Source organism: Triturus cristatus, chromosome 5_1, assembly GCF_964204655.1.
Source record: "Triturus cristatus chromosome 5_1, aTriCri1.1, whole genome shotgun sequence".
Classification (NCBI taxonomy): Eukaryota; Metazoa; Chordata; class Amphibia; order Caudata; family Salamandridae; genus Triturus; species Triturus cristatus.
In genome coordinates, this window is record NC_140587.1 from 700,614,693 (window position 1) to 700,629,741 (window position 15,049).

At 45.7% G+C, this 15,049-nt stretch overlaps 1 protein-coding gene across 5 annotated transcripts in view; it reads right to left on the reverse strand.

Annotated features, from left to right (window-relative positions):
* Positions 1 to 15,049, reverse strand: part of SPIDR (scaffold protein involved in DNA repair) — a 2,139,604-nt gene that overhangs the window by 1,501,424 nt on the left and 623,131 nt on the right. The window lies entirely within an intron of this gene.

Here is a 15,049-nt window from a genome sequence, read left to right on the forward strand (position 1 = left end):
AGAATGCCCTATGAACTGCAGACCTCCAATATCCCACCCTAGTCTAGGCTATGAGCCGGAGCCAGGTGAACTAGAAGCCCTCAAACTCATTTGACCCCTACGCTTTGTACTACCCTAATTGCATGTTCACTCTCCACCACGCCACGTGAGTAGTATGCACCCTTCTCAGCTGATAATGGTCTGAAAGAACTGTCCTAAACTGAACCTGTATCTGTCACGTACACCTTAGATGCAGGATAAAAATATACCATGCAGCAGAACTCGCCATCAATCACTGTCAACCTCCTGAACAAATCAACAACTCCTCCTACTCATATTCTAAACTAACCTCTGGCAGTGTGTTGAACGCAGACATTTAAGACACCCAAAACAACTTCAGGCAAATGGGATGACTAATAATGCCTTCCAGATTGAATACATTCAATTTGTAGTCCAGTTCTGAAGGCGAATTTCCAGAAGAGAGCGAATGACCCACATATACAAATGCATTTGTCTTTCTTTTTATACAACCTTAGTGCAGCCTCTCTGTTGACCTGCAAATAGCAGGTGCAACTATCACTCAAACCAATAGCGCTCATCTTACTGAGCAAGAAGAGCGGCTCAAGAACGCAGAAGACATGAGGGGTGAAGGAATATGATGCAGAGAATATTAATTTTTCACAGGAATAAACAGCACTCAAGGCTGACACTTCTTTCAGAGGAAGACTATTACTAGAACTATAAGTATGCTATGAGGCTGCGGGAGTGGATGCTTAGGAAACACAAGCACTGAAAAAGCCAATCGATCTGGCACTGACTGGAAGCCTTTAAGCTTTATCAATCCTTGTTTTGCTTTGTCATGGGTTTTGTAAACTTTTAATGTTGGATAAACTTGCAGGCCCTCGCCAGATAAAAAAACACAAAGTGGCTCAAAAGTATAACAACTTCTGCTCTCCAAAAGCATACATTGGACTAGGACTTCCTGGCACTTAAGGGGTCTAACTTTGTGTGAGGATGTGTCTTGTAAAACAGCAGAATGCTGTCACTCACAGTAAAATTAGCCTATGGATGAAGTGGGCTGACCTATTGCACCATGCTGTTTGCTTTAATGGGTGGAAGAGAAATAAGGTTGACACAAGGGGCCAATAGATGAAGAGGGCTGTAGCTGGGGCAGAGAATGTGGCCTAATGGCTAGAGTGGTCGACCTCGAAGCTGGGGAACCAGGTTTGAGTCTCAGCAGGGACGCTCAACATCCTGTGATTTTGGGGAATTACGTAATCTACCTGTGCCTCACAAAATGTATGTGCCCATCTGTAATGCAACTGGTGCTCATGTAAAGTGCTCTGATACCTTCGGGTCGAGTGTGCGCTAGATAAAACTCCGAAAAATAAAATAAAAAATAAGGGCTGGCTGAAAGCTCTTTTAAGTATACCATAGACATAATTTTAGTAAAATCAAAAGGACTTGGCTAACGACAGACCTAAAACCGATTTCCACAGAAAGAGTAATGACTTCATTAAAAACAGCCCCAGCCAACCCACAGAAAAAAAGCTAGAAAGTAAAAGAATTTTAAAAAACTCTAGCGCAGATGAGTGGGGTCAATAGTATTGAAAATGCTCCGGTAGTTCTGGGGACCCTGCTGTCCCGCATGGTAAAAGTAGGCATGGAAATGGACCGAAAGGATGATCCTAATTATCTTTAATGGGTATGAACATACATAGAGAAGGCGGAAGGAGAGGTTTGGGCCCCAACCAGCAGCGCACCTCTGCAATAATCACATTCATATGCAACAGAATTAGTTGTTTGTGTCCAAGCTTTACTGGTGTCGAGAAACTAAAGCAATGTAAAAAAAAAAAAAATCTTAAATACACTCTGTTAAATAATATGCCGCCCTTCATATAATGTAAACAGGTTGAACTGGTTCCTGTACAAGGAGACATCTGCGAGCTGTTTCAGCCTGCCTCTCCCAGAACATGCTGTTCTGATGCCAGGTTCGCCCTGGCAAGCTGTCAGTGCCACCTGTTCAGTTAAATCTACCGTAATGCAAAGTATTAGAAGATAAGTGCTTACTCACAGTGCAACCAGTCGCAACTAAAATAAATGAGGTAAATCCAGATCAGTAATAAGAGCAATATTAACTACATAGTGCACGCTACCAAAGGATTTAATAAGTAGGTGTTAATTGATGGCTTCACGTCGCCTGTTTTATTACAACCTTTAAAAAAAGTGCAGTCATTCAATGTATCAAACAGAAACACCATTGTATGCAGCAGTCATCTTCAATAGAGATTTTCAGTTTGAGTGATATTTACTAGTGTTAAAAAAAATGGATAAGTAGCTTATATTTAGGTGAGTTAGGTTTGTAAAACACTGCATTCACTTTGGCCCTGTATAACCCTATGTGAGAAAGGGGTAAAAATAGATGAAGTGATTAAACAAGATTAATAATGAGAGAAGAATCATAAACACTAAATTAAATCTGTTTGTTCTATGCATAATCCTTCAGATTTGTAGTGCATGCTTCACTGCAGCTTTTCACACATCAACATTTATAGTTGATGCTGATGCTCGCATTGGCTCAAGATGGCCAGGTTGATTTGTATCTATTCCATGCTTATGCTATGAAGAATTGTTTTAGTGGAGTACTTCCTAGGAGAAATACAGTTGTTGATGGCTGTAGAGCTTATCAATAACCATGTTTCTCCACTCTTCAATGCCAAATCGAATGGGTGTAACCTTCAGCTTATCAAAAATACCGCTTATGCCATACATTCTCATCTGCATGTAGACATATGCACGTAACATTGCAATATATGTATTTCAGCACTTGTCCACTGCGGTAAGTGATATGCTACTTCAATCTCCAGCTATGAGGCAGGCGATCTTACATTCCTGTTCTATAAGGAGGGGGCCACAGAACCAATTAGTGTATTCAGTGCCTTGGGTATCTTTAGCAGTTACGTCTTGAACGGAGACAAGACTAAAAGTTTATGTAACTATGTCTGATAATTACATGTGATTTCATTTGCTTCATAAGGGTAGCCCATCAAAACCAGAGTGCTTTTAAACATCATTTCTCTTTTAGACGGTGGGAGATCATCGTTCTTCAGAATATCCTGTGTACATACTACAGGCCAAGTCAATCAGTTTGATCCAACGTAAAGGGCTGTTCAACCGTTATCCCATGTACCTCATATGAGAGTGTTGACTCGCCAGCATTAACCTGCAGGTAGATATTGACAACGGCCAATCTACTTGTTCAAAATTAATTCTGTCACATACTTTGCAGTTTACAGGGGAAGAAGCAATGACAAACAGGCAACTTCAAACCTGATGCAGCAAAGTGTATAAATCCTTTTGGAAACCTCCAATATGCAGAATGTTCAGACTGGTCGCTCTGAAGGATGTTCAGGTTTTGCTAAACTTTTGTTGTGATTCTAAATAGTCCAATTAATCAAGAAGCATTACAGCTGAAAGCAATGTAGAATGGATAGTTAATTATAGAGGGACTCGCTCAGAAAATCAAAGCAATGGCATCTTTCGGATACCGGACTAGAATCCCTTACATGTTCCTCAATCTGAAATCCAGAAAACATACAGCAGTTCTATTCACCTTTAATTGTTTTCCCGACCAAAACCTTATAGTGTGTTATTTTAATGTCAGGATGTTGTTGATTTTAACTGTGCTGTATAACGCTTGTAGCGGATGAATTGGCCTCTATTCAGTTTACAGGGGAAATTCACAGTAGTGAGAGATAGGAAGGACAAACTACAGTTGCAGCATGATTGAGAATGTGACAGACACCGACTGTAAATTAATGACGAGGGCACTAGATTAAACTCCGTGTGCGGACTAAAATAAAGCAGCAGTGTACTGATGCCTGCCTGATGAACCTCTTGCTGTACAGTACTGTTGTCTAAAATGTCCCACCTTTACCAGTCATAAAAGGGCCATCACCCCTTTCACATTTTTCTAGTGACATCACCCAAAATGACCCAGTCCACCCAAAGCAAAGGGCGAGGGTCCACCGAGATGAGATGCCTTAAACTCCCCCATTGACAGGAATACGCGTCACGCCACCAGACAGACACTCGAAGCTCGCGGCAGCCACCCGAAGCGGGCACCCGTTACTGTGAACGTTGGAGCGGCGCAGTAATTGCGGGCAATGTATTCGTTTTATTCCGCGAAGATGTGCTTGCACCCAGGTTATCCGTTATCTTTAGCTTGCATCTGTTCTTTGAACTATTTACACCAAGGCGTCGATGCGCTTGTCTCCTATTATTCCTCGTCCCGTAGAGCAGGAAGCTGCAATCGCAACTTCCTGCCAGTCAGCGCTGGATGTGGGCACTCGTGTGTCACACCGTGTACTATCTGCGGCCGTGTGCGCTTCGCACATTGGGACAGAATCACCACAGGCCGAATTGGGGAAGTTTAAAAGGACAGCGCTACTTGTTGCTACTGCTAGTGTCGGAAAGCGAGTGGTTTTTACGCATCATTGTGAAATACCAATGTGAGGAGATTAGACAGGAACGCCAAAAGTGGTACGTTGAGTTTTCAGATATTCGTTCTGGGAATTTTCTCTTCCCATGCTGACTCTAAGAATTAGGAAATATTGCAACGGGTTTATGCCTCCCCGGCTTTTATGAGCATCATTGCAATTGCAAGGGTTTGAAAGGATAATAAGCAATGGCAAAGCCATTAGGTCTCGACTATGTAAGATCTATTGGCTTTGCCAATGCTTCTTAGCCATGTTGCAACGTGGCTGAAAGTAAAGGAAAAAAGCATTGACCCACCCAAAAAGTCTCGCCTATGCGAGAGCTATTGGCTTTGGCAATGTGTTTTACCCATGTTGTACACCAGTGTGGCTGCTATTGAGATGGCTGAGTGGGGTGGGGTGGGGTAGATTGGAGAGTGGTAGATTGGGGGTACATTGGGGTGGGGTAGGTTGGAGTGGGGAACGTTAGGGTAGATTGGAGTGGGGTGAATTTGTATAGATTGGGCTGTGGTAGATTGGGGTGAAGGAGATTGGGCTAATTGTGGTGGGGTACATTGGGGAAGGTACACTGGGGTGGGGTACATTGAGGTAGGTAGATGGGGGTAGGTTGGGTAGGGTACATTGGAGTGAGGTAGGTTGAGGTAGACTGAAGTGGGTTAGATTGGAGTAGATGGAGTGGGGTAGATTGGGGTAAATTGGAGTAGGGTAGATTGGATTGGGGTAGATTCTTGTAGAGTAGATTGGAGTGGGGTTGAGTCTGGTGGATTGGAGTAGGGTAAGTTGGTGGGGAAGACTGGAGTAGGTTGGGAGGGGTGGATTGAGGTGTGGTAGACTGGGGTGGGCAGACGGAGGTAGATTGGGGTGGGGCAGTTTGGCGTGGTATAAACTGAGGCAAATATGGGTAGATTGTGGTGTTATGGATTGGGGTGGGGTGGGGTAGGATGATCGAGACAGATTGGAGTGGGGTAGATTGGAGTTGATTCCAGCTTTGGCTGCATCCTCAACAGCTCAAGGGCTATCATAAACCAGGCACTTACACACAATATTTATAGTGTGTAATTCATGCCTTATCTATTATCTGAAGGAAGTCCTTCCATTATAGGAAATTCTGTTCTCCAGGACTATAGAAGTGCCTTCCCAGTGTGTTCTTCTGGTTTGAGTGTCTGCCATTTATTGCATTATTATACTTCTACTTGTATTTTGTACTCTTTTGTAACATGCACACGTCACGCTACCTCTTGTATTTTGTTTGCTTTTGATACATGCACAAATGCCACGATTGCCTCATGTAACGTAACGTTTGTTCTTGTGTTTTGAGTGTCTACCATTTATTGTAGTATTATACCTCTACTTGTACTTTGTACGCTTTTGTAACATGCACACATGTCACTTTTTCCTCTTGTAACGTATCGTTTGCTACCTCTTGTATTTTGTTTGCTCTGGATACGGTCGTTTCTGAGGGCTAGAATCATACATCCCACACCGGTTACCAGTGAGGGGGTATGATTCCACAATGTCTGACACAAAACACGATAGAATTACTTTCAGCTGTTTTAGAGTTGGTCAGTACGCGGTCGTATAATGCCACTATATATGTCGTAAATGGCTGATACACTAACAACCTGGGAGAATGTACTCCGTAGGCTGCAGTGTTGTTCTGCTCATGCAGTGGCACGCTCTCACTTAGAACCAAGCACCCTGCCCTCGGGATTGTAAAGGCCTGCTAGAGGGGAGACTTATAGGTTTTAAGTGCAGTGACCCTTAGATATAGTAAACCTATATCTAAAGTAAGTGGTGCTTGCACCAACTTACACAGGTTGCAATGGAAGTCCTGTAGTTCCATTTTTCATGGCCTCTCATGGGTGGCATAATACATGCTTAGGCTGTCCGGAATTCGGTTTAAACCGAATCTGACTGACAGTACCCTACCGGATGAAAATCAGCTGACCCGGTTTAAACCGAGTGTCACTGATTTTCATAGTTGACGGGGGAGAGGAGCTGTTGTGGACTGCCGTCTCTCTGACTGCGGCCGCACCCGAGTACTTCACAGGTCTTTAAAAATACCATTTAGATAACGAGGCTTTGTTGTTCTTTCGCCGCTTCTCAGAGCCCCTGTGGGCGGGGCTGAGCGCAGAAACCGGGTAGGTTGTTAAGATGAAATAGTAGCCCACTTAGAGGGCCCAGTAGACAGCTAACTCGTCGAGGGCAGACTAAGAGGGAATACTCGTGAATGGAACACGCACACACTGATAGTTCATCCACTTGTTGCATGCCTTCTGTAGTTTTCGCCACAGTAAACAAAGTCTGGCATCCTCACAGCACTAGTCATTTTCTTATTACAGTGCGTGCTCAAAGTAAACAAGGTAACGTCATTTACCGTCGTAAAAGCGTAGTTTGCCGCCAGTGCACTGCGGGCAGACATTATAGCTGCAGATGCCATTGGATATGATGGCGCCTCAGTGCGTGACTCCCAGGGTATCATGTTCCTGGTGTCACTAAAAGTAGCATCAACAAACCATGCACGTAATGAGCTGCCAAGAAGCAAACAACTTTCCAAATATACTGTACATTGCTTGGTGCAGTACATACGTGTTAGTTGACACGTTTTACACGCAAAATATACGAATACAAATGTCCGTCACTGCCTTGGGTTACAGGAGCTGCCGTGTCCGTGTGGCCCCCGTAGTCACTCGGCTCGGTTACTCACCCGTCATCCGCCTTCTGTCGAGATGATCGGGCGTCTGGCGTTCATTTTCCTCCAAGTCTTCTGGCGGTTGCCCCTGCAGTCCCGACAGAAGCTTAAAGCCCCCCAGATCTGCGTCATGCAGAGTATAAGCAGCGGTGATGCGCTATTACTCTAGCCCGTGCAGCTCCCTGAAGTACAGCGCCTCACAGAAGCGCAGGTCCATGCTCCGTGAAATGCCACCCCACTACTGAGTGGTTACTGACCGGACAAGCCGGCTGCAGCTGCCGCTGCTTCTGCTGGACAGCCCGTGAGCAGGAAGGGCCCCAACAGGTGATGCGCCTGTCTGCTCGCGCGCTCCTCTATTACAAATATACCTGGCACTGGAATTGTGGAGAACGGAGCGTCGCGCGCTGATCAAATTTACACCGCTGCTGCATCCCGACTTTGTGGCATTGTTTTTGTGCTCTATATAGGGGTGCGTATTCTTCTTTACGACGTGAGCATAGAGCATTTCGGATGCTTAAGACCTGTTTTGAGTGCTACATTTTAGCGACTTAATTGACAACACATTTGTTGAGAAATCCCTCCACTTTTAATGAACTCCAAGAGCCCACACATTTCCTGGATTTTTAGCTGGTAAGAACACAACAGGTCGCAGATAAAAGGAGGAGTAACGTTAAACATTGTTTGTGTTTTGTTTTGTGTCATGTTTCTATGCACTTTGATAGCTTAGGTCATGGAACTGGAATAGTGAGGGACACATTGATAACGTTGGGAGAAGTGGTTGAGGCGGGATCCTGACATGTCCTATATTATCTGCAGATGTTGCTCGTGATTTTAATACATACAAGTCGCATAAAAACATGTCAAAAAGTCTGCAGATTGCCGAAATACAGGCTTTGTGATTTGTGGAAACATCGTTTATAGATCGGAAAACTAGTTCTGACTCACAGAACATCTTCCGTGATTCAGGGCGAAGCACAAATAGAATACTCCACCCCCTCCTGTTTGATGGTCACAGTGGGGGGTATCAGAGGTCTGTGACGCAACTGTGCTGCAAAACCTTTGACTGTTACTGACCCAAACGTGACAGTTTCTCCTTTAGGAATCGCGTAGTTTCAGGGTGAGTTTACAGTGGTCCAGGGGACCACTCTCCAGTGTCTTGCCAGCATGTCAATTACAAAAAATAAAATAAAAGCAGCGCCTGTTCCTTTAAGAGACAAGGGATGCTTAAAACATGATGACATGCTGGGACTGCCAACACAGGCACGGAGGCCTGCTGTCTATCTTAGGCCTCTGTCGTACATTCGAAGAAAATTCAATAAGATGTACAAAATGTGACATGCATCATTAATATTCATGAGGCTGGAGGTTTTTCACTCTCTACAAATATATATGTTGTGATGTGATTCATTTATATGTCATAAACATTTCAAATTGAAGAGCAGATTGCAAAGCAGTCGGTACCCACTTTGCATCCTCATTTGCAAACTGCCCTGGAGTAGGATGTATGATGAAACAACGCGTACCATTACAACGCGGTATGTTACATCGCGGTTTTAACAACGCAAGTCGTTACATCGACTTGCGTTGGAGGCCGCTGGACATAGGAATAGTGTGAATTACTATTCCAACTCCAGCCTACGTACAGTAGGGAAGGTGTTGGAATAGTAATTCACACTATTCCTTAGCCTACAGCGCCCTCCAGTGCAAGTCGGTGTAACGACTTGCGTTGTTAAAACCACGAGGTAACCATACCGCGTTGTAATGGTTGCATGGTAAAGGATGTTTCCCCCTGGAGTATAATGGGCTCCTATAACTTCTTTGCACTTCTTGTCCAGGCTAGATGTTTTCAAATGGCGATGGGGAACGGAGAACTCTAGCCAACTGTACTGGTCCATGTCTGGCCAACCAGTACAATAATAAAAGCAAAGTGTTCCATAAACACCGGTAAAACACCGTTTCAGTTGTTTTTTATGGGGCGAAAATGAGTAACCACTGAAAAGCACTGTTTTTTTGAGGTTTTGAAATCACTGGAAAACACTGAAAAAACAACACCAGAATTCACCAAAAATAGAAACTGAAAACAGGAAAGCCTATACATGCTTCAGCCCATGGGTAGCCTCTGGGGTAGCTATGCACTCGGTACCATATACTAGGGACTGACAAGGGTACCTCAGTATCCAATCTGGAGTGTACCTAAGTACATGACATAACAGTTTAGGGAGAAAGCAGTTAGACTGGGGTCCTGATTAGCAGAATCCCAGTCAGACTAGTCAAAAACAGTATCACATGAAGCAGAAAGTGGGGGCAACCATAAGATGCAGAACCTACTTTCGTACACCCCCCCCCCCCACAAACGTAAGGAGATGAGACTAACCTTGCCCAGTTGAGTCTTCATTTTGTAAGTGGAAATATCTGGAGAACCCATCTGCATTGGCATGGTCTATGCTCCACTGCATAGTCCATCCCCTGTAGGGAAATGGACCACCTCAAACGTTTGGGGTTTTCACTCTTCATCTGTTTTAGCCGTAGGAGGCGCTTATGGTCTGTCTGAACAATGAAGTGAGTGCCAAACAGGTATGGCATCAGCTTCTTCAGGGCACAGAGCAAAGCAAAGGCTTCCCTCTCTATAGCTGACCAACGTTTCTCTCTGGGGGTCAACCTTCTGCCCATAAAAGCTACTGGTTGATCCTGACCCTCTGCATTAAGTTGTGACAACAAAGCCCCTACCCCCAACTCAGATACATCTGTTTGGACAATTAATTGCTTGGAGTAGTCAGGTCTCTGCAGAATGGGAGCAGTGCACATGGCCTGTTTGAGATCATCAAATGCCTGCTTACAGCTAACTGTCCACTGAACCTTCTTGGGCATTCTCTTTGATGTGAGATCATTCGAGGGAGTCACTATAGACCCATATCCTTTAACAAATCTCCTGTAATACCCAGTCAGGCCCAAGAAAGCGCTGACCTGAGGATGGGTAGTTGGAGTAACCCAGTCCATGATGGTCTGGATTTAGCTCTGCAATGGTTGGACCTGGCCTCCACCCACAAGGTGGCCCAGCTACACAACCTTACTCTGCCCTATCTGGCACTTAGTAGCCTTGATAGTGAGGCCTGCTTTCTGCAGAGCCTCCAAAACATTCTTAAGGTGGTGGACCAGGTGATCCTACTAGGTGGAGCTAAAGACAGTTATATCATCAAGATATGCTGCACTATAGCCTTCCAGGCCTGTAGGGACTTTATTCACCAGCCTTTGGAATGTGGCAGGTGCATTCTTCAAACCAAAGGGCATTATAATAAATTGATAATGCCCACTAGGGGTTGAAAATGCTGTTCTTGGTTTGGCTTCTTCAGCTAAACCGATTTGCCAATAGCCGGCAGTGAGGTCAAATGTGCTCAATAACTTGGCTGAGGCCAAAGTGTCAATAGGCTCATCTGCCCTAGTGATTGGGTGTGCATCAGTCCTAGTGACTGCATTGAGTCCCCTGTAGTCAACACAAAACCTCATCTCTCTTTTACCACCCTGGGTGTGGGGTTTTGGTACCAAGACCACTGGACTACCCAAGGGCTTTCTGAGGGCTCAATAACTCCAAACTCTAGCATCTTTTGAACCTCAGTCCTGAGGCCGTTTCTGATAAGGTCAGGCTGCCTGTAAATCAGATTTTTAACAGGTAGACTCTCACCCGTGTCCACTTCATGGTTACACCAGATGGTCTGACTAGGAGTCAGAGAGAACATGTGTCTGTATTGATTGAGGACCTTTCTGCAATCAATCTGCTGTTGGTCAGTGAGGCTGCCTGCCAAAGCTACACCATCAACTGACCCACCATCAGGGTTCTGAGAGAGGAGATCAGAGAGAGGGTCACTCTCTTCTTCCTGTCCCTCATCAGTTGCCATGAGCAAGCCCATGTCAGCCCTGTCAATGTATGGCTTGAGCATGTTCACATTGAGCACCCTATGAGGGCTCCTGGGATTACCAAGGTCCATCAGGTAGGTGACCTCTCCCTTCTGCTCAAGAATGGTATGGGGTCCACTCCAATGATCTTGGTGAGCCGCTGGGACCACAGGCTCCAACAACCACACCTTCTGCCCTGGCTGATAAACAGCCAGAACAGCCTTTTGGCCATGCCAAGCTTTCTGTAATTCTTGATTTGCCTCAAGGTTTTTACTGGCTTTCTTCATGTACTCAGCCCTCATGTGGCGGAGATCAAGTAAATAGTCCACTATGCCCTGCTTAGGAGGTTTGAGAAGTAACTCCCATCCCTCCTTCACCAAACACAAAGGACTCCTAACTGGATGCCAAAACAGAAGTTCAAAAGGACTGTAGCCAACCCCCTCCTGTGGGACCTCTCTGTAGGCAAGAGAAGGCAGGGCAACAGGACATCCCATTTTCGCCTAAGCTTTTCTGGTCGGTCCATGATCATGCCCTTGAGGGTTTTGTTGAACCTTTCAACTAACCCATTGCATTGCGGGTGATAGGGTGTGGTGAACTTGTAGTTCACTCCACACTCCATCCACATTGCAGTAATACAACTTGACATGAAGTTTGTACTTCTATCAGTTAAGACCTCCTTAGGGAAACCCACACTGGAAAAGATTTCCAGGAGAGGCCCGGCCACCACAGGGGCTGTGGTGGTTCTAAGGGGGTATTGCCTCTGGATACCTAGTGACATAGTCCACCACCACTAGTATGTACCTGTGTCCAGAGGCTGTAGGAGAGTTCATGGGACCAATGATATCAATCTCAACCCTCTCAAAGGGAACCCCTACCACAGGTAGTGGTATAAGGGGGCCTTTGTGGTACCACCTTACTTACCACTGGCTTGACAGGTGGTACAAGAGCGACAAAATTCCTTTGTGTCCTGTGACAAGTGAGGCCAGTGAAAGTGAGGGACAAGCCTGTCCCAAGTCTTACTTTGGCCTAGGTGTCCTGCTAAGGGAATATCATGTGCCAAGGTGAGTAGGAAGCCCCTAAACATCAGAGGTATGACCAACCTCCTGGTTGCACCAGGCTTGGGGTCTCTACCCTCTGAGTAAAGAAGTCCCTCATCCCAATAGATCTAGTGGGATACACTGATACTCCCAGCAGCCTCAGAAGCAGCTTGCTTTCTGAGGGGTTCAAGAGAGGGTCAGGTTTGCTCTTCCAAACTCAAGTCTGCCCTGGAAGGACCCCCTGTCTCCAAGAACTCAACCTGATCAGGTTCCAGTTCATCTGAGACAGTTCCTTCACAGGGACTAAAATCATCTCCCTCAAGAAGCTGAGCCTCACACGGAGTCTGGGAGGAAGACACAGCCTTACCCCTCCTACTCTTTCTCTTTGAGGGCCCTTGGTCCATTGTTCCTGGATCCAGTGCCTGTTCAGTGTTAGCCAGTTCGGCTTGTGACCTGGTCACAGTAAACACATCTGCAGTGATGCCCAACATTGCTGCATGAGTCCTTAATTCCACATCAGCCCAAGCTGAAGTTTCCAAATCATTGCTCAACAAACACTCCACTGGAAGGTCTGAGCTAACCACAACTTTCTTTGGGCCAATTACCCCTGCACAGCTGAAATTAACAACTGCCAAGGAATGATCAGTCCTGACATTGTTAGCATTGGCCACTTGGTACATTTCTCCAAGTATGATTTGGCCAGGGTCTGTGTTAGATTTGCTGGTCTCTAGTTGGCAGAGGTAGGTACCTTTGACCAAATAGGGCCCTTGCCTCTAGTCAGGGTAAGGGGGTACACTCCTAAAATAACCCCTGCTCACCCCCTTGGTAGCTTGGCACGAGCAGACAGGCTTATCTCAGAGGCACTGTGTAAAGCATTTGTGAACACATATAGTAACTGAGTGACAACACTACAGATGGACACCACACAAGTTGTAGTATAAAAATAAGTATTCTTTCTATAGTTGTTACACAAGACCATAAACGACAAAAATCCACAATACTGTACTTAAAATGGCAGAATTAGCTTAGTTCTCTTTAGATATTAAAATGCGACACTTTGAGTTCAATGAACCTTAGGATGCGTAACGCTATACAACGAAAGTGTTGCAGGGAAGGTGATGCATCGGTTCCTTACACGCAAGAACGGTGATGCGTCGGGTCCCTACTGATGCGTAGGGGATGCGTCGGTTCTTCTCTGCGAGGGGAGGTGATGCGTTGGTTTCTTACTGTGCTTCTGTGGCGGTGCGACCCGCAATGCCGTGATGCGATGAAGATCCGGTGCAAAGAAACAAAGATGGCGTCTTCTTCTTGATGCGACACGATGCGTGCACGCCCGACGGTGACTCAACGATACTTCTGAGCCGCGACAGGCCCTGCGACACGCTTCCCGGTGATGCGGCAGTATCTGATGCGACGTCGATCCTCTTCTCCGGTGATGCGAGGCGCTTCGGTGATGACAGCGTGCGGCGACTCATCAATTCTTCTGAGCCGCGACAGGCCCTGCGACACGCATCCCGTTGATGCCGCGGCGTCTGATGCGATGTCGATCCTCTTCTCCGGTGATGCGACGACAGCGGCTGCGGCACGCTTCTTGCTCGTGAGTCGCGCTTCCAGCTCCTTGCGACACTCAGTCCCTCAGAAAGCACAGCAGCAGGCAATTCCAAAAGACTCTTGGGGAGCTGGTGGGTAAAGTCTGTTGTCCCTGAGACTTCAGCAGGAGGCAAGCTCTCTCTCAAGCCCTTGGAGATCCTTTACAAGTTGATGAAAGTACACACAAAGTTCCTCTCTCCTTTCTTTGGCAGTTTAGGCAACAACTGCAGGCCAATCCCCCAAGCAGCACTTCAGCTTAGGGATAGTCACTCCTCAGTTCCTCTGGTTCCTCTCCTCAACAAAGGTTTCTTCTTGTTTCCCAAAAGTGATCTAAAGTTCTTGGGTTTGGGTCCCAATATTTATACTCAGTTTCTCTTTGTTCTCTGGAGGCAAAGAGGCCTTTGCCTAGTCCAAACCAGTTCTTGCCAGTCCCGGAGCACTTTGTTGACAAGACTCCTTCTTTCCTTTCACAGTGCAGGGCAGAGACATCAGACGCACCACAGGAGTGTACAGCTACTTAATGATGAGACGGCAGGACAGGGGGGCAGATACTGCCTATGATACTTTACAAACGCACGACAATCCTTGCAAAGTTAATATGCACTATGTCATAATTCTGTGATTGAAATAATTGGATTGATGTAACTGCGACATAATATCAAGGATGTTGTTATAAATGGAATATGTGCTGATCCTTAGTACCTATGTAACAGGAAAGATAAAAATGCAATAAAGATATTTTTTAAAAAATCAGATGCACCACAGGAGGTGGAGCCAGCATTGTGGAGGGAAGACACAGCCCTATTCAGGTCCCAGGTGCAACTCCTGCCACCCATCTACATGCAGATCTTTCTATTCAGCCCTGTGCTGACTCACCCTGTCTCCTGGAATCCCCCAGCCCCTGTCACTCAAACTCCAGACAAAGAATACACAACCTAGCAGAGGCAGGCTTGGATGGTTAGACAAGAAAATACCTACTTTCTAAAAGCGGTATTTTCAAACAGAGAATGTTAAAACCAACTTCACTAAAAAATGTATTTTATCATTCTGAGTTCAGGCATACTAAACTCGAATTTCTACCTAGTTCCCCGAGTCAGCTAGGATTACAAGATGTAATAATCCAACTGCCCATTCTGGCCTATGGGGAACAGGTAGCCTTGCAATAGTGAAAAACGAAAATGGCTGTAATTCACTATTAGGACATGACACACTGCGAGGAGGATGACAGCTTCTGGTCAGTGTATCAGGCTGGGACTCGGTCTCCTTCCGAACTTGCTGTGGCGAACCGCAAGTAGGCAGTCGAGCTGGACTGTACCGGAACAGTGGTTTGCCAGGGCAAGTACAGGTATATTTATATCTTGAAG